The 5,781-nt window shown below is 43.7% G+C and overlaps 1 pseudogene; it reads right to left on the bottom strand.

Annotated features, from left to right (window-relative positions):
• Positions 1–1,727: 1,727 nt before the first annotated feature.
• Positions 1,728–3,608, bottom strand: LOC114498727 (annotated as a pseudogene).
• Between the last annotated feature and the right edge of the window lie 2,173 nt (positions 3,609–5,781).

The following is a 5,781-nucleotide window of genomic DNA, read 5'->3' as shown; positions in this document are numbered from 1 at the left end:
ATTGGAGACAGGTGGAGAAGTTACTGGCGGTCCTCTTGAGTCATTGAATGAACCATTTCTGGACCCTGGGCTGATGGAAAGCCTGCAGGGCAGAACAGTGGGGACTGGACAGACCTGAAGGAGACAGCCGCAACTGTGGATCACTTGTAGTCCCGAGCGGCCCGCCTACAGCTGGACTAGGACACCGTCTGACATTACTGGGGGTGGGTCCAGAAAGAGAAGACAGTGGTACACACTGGACTCTGGAGACACATTCCACTGCAGCCTTCTTCATGATCTGACTTATTTTCATTCCTGCATAGCTTTCTAACATTCGTTTCTTCAAGTCTGTGCCTATTATTTCACTAGTTTTTATATTTTAGTTTAGTTCAAATCTCATATTTTGCTTCTCCCTTCTCTTACTCTATTTTACATTGTTCCTTCCTCTTCTTATTTTGGTTTTAAACTTTTATCTCATGCTACAACTTATTTCCATTCCATACTCTTACTGTTTCTTCCCCCTCCAGCCTCTCAAAACCTTTTTCATGTCATTGGTCATCTCACACTCTTTCTCCCGTTCTCACAATGCCCGGTTCTCTCTCCACCTCTATCAGTCTTTGCTTGTTGGTTGTTGATGTGGTGGTGGTTGTATCTCCCAATTTTATTTCTAGATCTTCACTATTTTTGTATTTCAAATCTCAAATTTTACCACTCCCCTCTCCTATTCCATTTGACCTTCCTCCTACCCTTTCTATTTTTTTCATATTAAATTTTACCTTTTACCTGTCTTATCCTGGTTTTCATTTCTCACTCTTAGTGTTTATTATCCATTTCCTCAAAATCACTTTTCTTTCCTCTAGACATCTCATAAGCTTTTTTTCTTTCTTTTTTCCTTCTTATTCCCATTCCATCAGTATTAACCTTTGCTCATTTTTTATTGATATTGTTGTGGTGGACCTTTTTCTTCAATTTGGTTCCTATTTTTTTCACTATTGTTACAATATTTATATATTTTTAAAGACAGCTTTTTATATGTTAATATGACATAAGAAATTTAAGCAAGTTACATAATCTTAAAAATACACGACTAATGTATTTTAAAAGAAACCCTTCCCCCTACTCCTTCCCTCCCTGCCTTGTTCCCCTCAATAATAAAGAATGCAAGAGAAGAAGTAACTATAAACAAAGTTTTGTGGAATCTTTCATCCAGAGTGCTTACATGATTAGTTTTAATATTGCCTCTTGCAAAATGTCTCTTTTCTATTAAAAAAATTAGAGCCTTGATTTTTTGTAACAAAAAACTCATTACAAAATTTTGATATATTGAAAAACACTTTCCCCCTCCCTCATGGCACTGTTGTATGTAGCAGAGAACAATCAAGAGCAGATTGCTAATCTAGAAGAGCAATCTTCAAATTATGCCCAGACATACAGTGGTTTATTAACCCTCCCGTCCTCTTCTCAAAAGAACTAAAAAAAACACATGCAAAACAATGTCAAAATATTTGAGACCCTTTCCAAACAGTACACAGTGTCAGTAATTCACATCTTACAACAAAGTGTATGGATATGATTTCTTTTCCAAAACTTGCAGTGTCAAAAAAGGAAATCAAGGCCATCAGATTTGCGGCTTAAAAATTCACATAAAGGAAATATAAAAATATTCCGTACTTCAAAGAAGGCTCTGCCCTGTATGTAGATAAGGATCACCCTACTTGTTTATCTCAAGGAAGGCAGCTGACTTAAGTTTACGTACCTGCACAGCTTCTATTGGATGCTCCTGGGGCGCCCTGCTGGCAGAGTTCCCCCTGAACGGCCACTTCAGCTGTTTCCTCCTCCTCCTTTCCCCCCCAGGTGTGGTTGTTTCAAAGACTGTGCTTCTTTGAACAACCTCTTCTCCCTGAGAATTTTTCTGCATAACCTTCACATCTGCGCCAGTGCCCCAGTATCTCGTCTGGTTCTTCCAGATGAGGTCTGTGGGAGGACAGGCTGTGACACCAGCGTTTGCAGCTCAGAGTGTAACCGTCTGGCCTGCCCTCAGCACATTTACCTTGACATCTGTTTGTAACTGACTGATGTGTCTCCAAGTTTTCTGATCATCTCCCAGGCCCCAGTGGTTGATCCTGTTCACAAGTGTTCTTCCAGCGGATAAATTTTCCATAAACATCCATCTCTTCAATACAGACAGTCCCAGTGGCTGGAGTGGAATGAGAGATCCTAACACTGCAGCTCACCTCTGACTCTTCCACGTTCGCGCTCTTCCGTGTTCCTCTAGTCGTGTGCGTGCTGTGACTTGAGGATGCTCTCGATACTTCTCACGTGGGAAGAAGGGCTCGGAGAGAGCTTCAGTCTCTCTTTGCCTTCTGTGAGTTTTCTGTAAGCACTGATTTCCGTGTCCAGGGCTAACTTTACATCAAGAAGTTGTTCATAATCATCCAGCTGTTGCTGCATCTGATCCCATATTTCTGTCATCTCTCTGTCTTTGTCAGACCGCATGCGCTGAGAGTTGTCTCTTTCTTTAGCAAGCAAGCCCTCTAACTCTTGAATCCTTTCCAAACATGCTCTAGACTCTCTCTGTAGATTTGAAAGCTGAGATGAAAGGCCATGAATTCTCATGCAGCTTTCCGTTAGTTCTTCCCTGGCACTCTTGACAGTAGAGGTATTTGTCCCTGATGCTAGCCTGGCATTGTCGAATTTGGCGTGGTAAGTCTGCTCCAGCTCCTCCTTATAGAGCTTGACCTGGGCATCACGCTGCTCCCTTGTCTCACGAAGGGCCTGCACCAGCTTACACTGGTACTCAGCCTGACACCCAGCACCCACCTCCACCAAGTGAGTTTCACGCTTTCTGGCCCCATTAATCTCATCCTCATACATGTATTTACAAAAGTCCAAGACCTCAGTAAGAGTCTGAGAGCGATTCTCCAAATCCACTTGACATAAATCTTCATCAGCTAACTTTTTTGGCAGCAGTTAAGCAGGCTTCCAACTGGGCAATCTGATTCATCAGATCCTCCAATTCTTGCTCTAAACTTCTTTTGTCACCAAGTGCAGTAGCCAGAGCCACATCCTTAGAATTCAGCGCTGCTTCGTATTCCCGAAGCTTGATCTGGGCTGCGTTAAGATCAGCTTCCTTCTTAGCATAATTGAGGAGCAGCTGGTCGTGCTTGACCTTGAACTTCTCCAGCTCTATCTGTAGCTTGGCACACTTGTGAGCTGTGTTATCCAGCACACATTGCACATCTGCCAGCTTCGTCTTGTAGAGCACCTGAGGCCGGTGAGCTTGCAGTGGCTGCTTCCTCACGTCCCATCACTCGCAGCTGCTGCACGATGTTCTCTGTTTCCAGGCTGCACGCCTTGTCGATGTACACCGCCCGTGGTGGCTGAGTTCAGGCAGCTCCTCCTGTGCCTGCAGTGATAGCCACGTGGGGCTCAGCGGTGGAGCCACCACTGTGGCTGCCAGTTTGAGACTGCAGTGGGGTCATGGTTGCCAAGGTAGGTGGTGGGGTGATCAGTGGGGAGAGCAGAGTGGGGAGGATGTGGGCAGTGCGGGAACACACAGTGGGCTGAAGGGAGCGGGGCTGGGACTGCAGGCACACACCAGTGACCCGCCATCGCGTAGAAGTCGGCATAGGAAGGAAGGAGCCCCTGGGTCAAACAAATATTTTTTAAACTTTATATATACTCTTCCCTTTTCTTACTCCATTTTGCCTTCTCCCCCTGCCTTTTTTAATTACCATGTAAAGTCATGAAAAGGAGGGACCTATTGCTGAGATTGCTCTGTGAAGTAAAGAGATCATTTAGAATCAAAAGGAAGATAAAGAGCTTCCCAGCCAAGAGAAACTAAAGAAGTTCATCATCACCAAACCATTATTATATGAAATGTTAAAGGGACTTATTTAAGAAAAAGGAGATCAAAACTATAAACAATAAAATGGCAAAAAATACTTATCTGTCAACAATTGAATCTAAAATACAAACTCAGCAAACAAGAAGAACAGAGACAGAATCATGGATATGGAGAGCATTTTGATGGTTGCCAGATGGGAGGGGCATGTGGGGAATGGGTGAGGAGGTGAGGGGATTAAGAAGTACAAATAGGCAGTTACAGAACAGGCAGGGGAATGTACAGTACAGTATAGGAAATGGAGTAGCCCAAGTACTTATACACTTGACCCATGGACATGAATAGAGGTGTGTGGATTGCCTGAGGGACTGGGTGTGCTGGGTGGAGGGGGAAAAATGGGGGGAAATTGTGACAACTGTAATAGCATAATCAATAAAATATAAAAAAAATCAACAAACAACAAGTGTTGGTGAGGATGTGGAGAAAATAGGATCCTAGTACACCGCTGGTGGGAATGCAGACTGGGGCAGACACTGAGGAAAACAGTATGGAATTTCTTCAGAAAACTAAAAATGGAACTGCCTTTTGATCTAGTGAGTCCACTGCTGGGATTATACCCTATGAATCCTGAAACAGCAATTCAAAAGAACCTGTGCGCCCATGTTCATAGCAATATTATTTCCAATGGCCAAGTGCCAGAAACAGCCTAAGTGCCCATCAATAAATGAGTGATTCAAAAAACTGTGGTACATTTACACAGTGGAGTACTACACAACAGAAAGAAAAAAGGAATTTCTACCCTTCACAACAGCATGGATGGAGCTGGAGAGCATTACGCTGAGTGAAATAAACCAGACAGTGAAAGACAAATACCGCATGATCTCGCCTATAAAAGGAACCTAATGAACAAAACAAACAAATGAGCAAAATAGAACCAGAGGCATGGAAACAAAGAACAATTGACATCAGCCAGAGGGGAAAGATGGGGATAAGGGTGGAAAGAAGGGGAGCGGACTTACTAAGGAACGTGCATAAGTGACCCACGGACATGGACAACAGGGCAGGATTGACTGTGGGAACCGTGGGTGGGGGTGGGGGTGTGTGTGGGCTGGGTGGAGGAGAGCGAAGGCTGAAAAACTGGGACAACTATAATAGAATAACAATAAAAAGTTTAATAAAAAATAAAAATAGAAGATAGAAAAAAGGTAGATAGAATAGAAGATAGAAGATGGTAAAATTTTTATTTATCCAAGGTCATGGAGTTAATTTAAAAAATTCAGTAAGATTGTAATTCTAGGACTGACCAACTTGAAGTTTGTTGTATTTGTTATCTATGACCCCTCCCTCCCTCCCTTTCCTCTTTGTTTTCAAAGAGCAGTATTATGTCAGGTGCCAGTGATGCAAAGAATGCAGAAATAAATAAGAGGAATAAGCCCTGGATCCTGGTGTCAAGGAGCTAACACATTAGTAGAAGGAAAGAGACATGCAAATAAGTGAGATAGAGCAGTACAGTGTAGACCAAGCTGCCTGTACTCGCAAGGTGGGGTGTGGAAGTGGGGTGAGTGGTGTGACCTGTGAAGGGGGAGAATTCACTCTGCTCTCAGGGCTGTCGATGGGATCTGAGTTTTAGGAGGGGGATAGGATGGCTGCTGGAGGGGCCTCACCGTCATTGCGGCATGTGTTTTTGAGGTAATACTCCTTTTTCTTCTCTGTAAGGGCCATAACTTTTTTCTTCTTTTTGGTTCGGAGGAAAGGAAGAGAATTTGCCTCAGTTTCCTTTCTGTCTCTGTTCTGGGGGGCTCGACACAGAACACCACAGAGTTTTATTGCTAGAAGGAAGGGCTGGTGCGTTTAGACAGACAGGAAGAGGGAGGGAGAGGGAGGAACAGATGGGAGGTGGGAGAGAGACTCACTTTCAGGAATGTGTACGGACCATGGTGGCAAAAGCACCTACTGGA

Source organism: Phyllostomus discolor, chromosome 6, assembly GCF_004126475.2.
Source record: "Phyllostomus discolor isolate MPI-MPIP mPhyDis1 chromosome 6, mPhyDis1.pri.v3, whole genome shotgun sequence".
In the NCBI taxonomy this organism is placed as follows: domain Eukaryota; kingdom Metazoa; phylum Chordata; class Mammalia; order Chiroptera; family Phyllostomidae; genus Phyllostomus; species Phyllostomus discolor.
The sequence above is the reverse complement of the archived record's forward strand: the minus strand, read 5'-3'. Positions and strand labels throughout refer to the sequence as shown.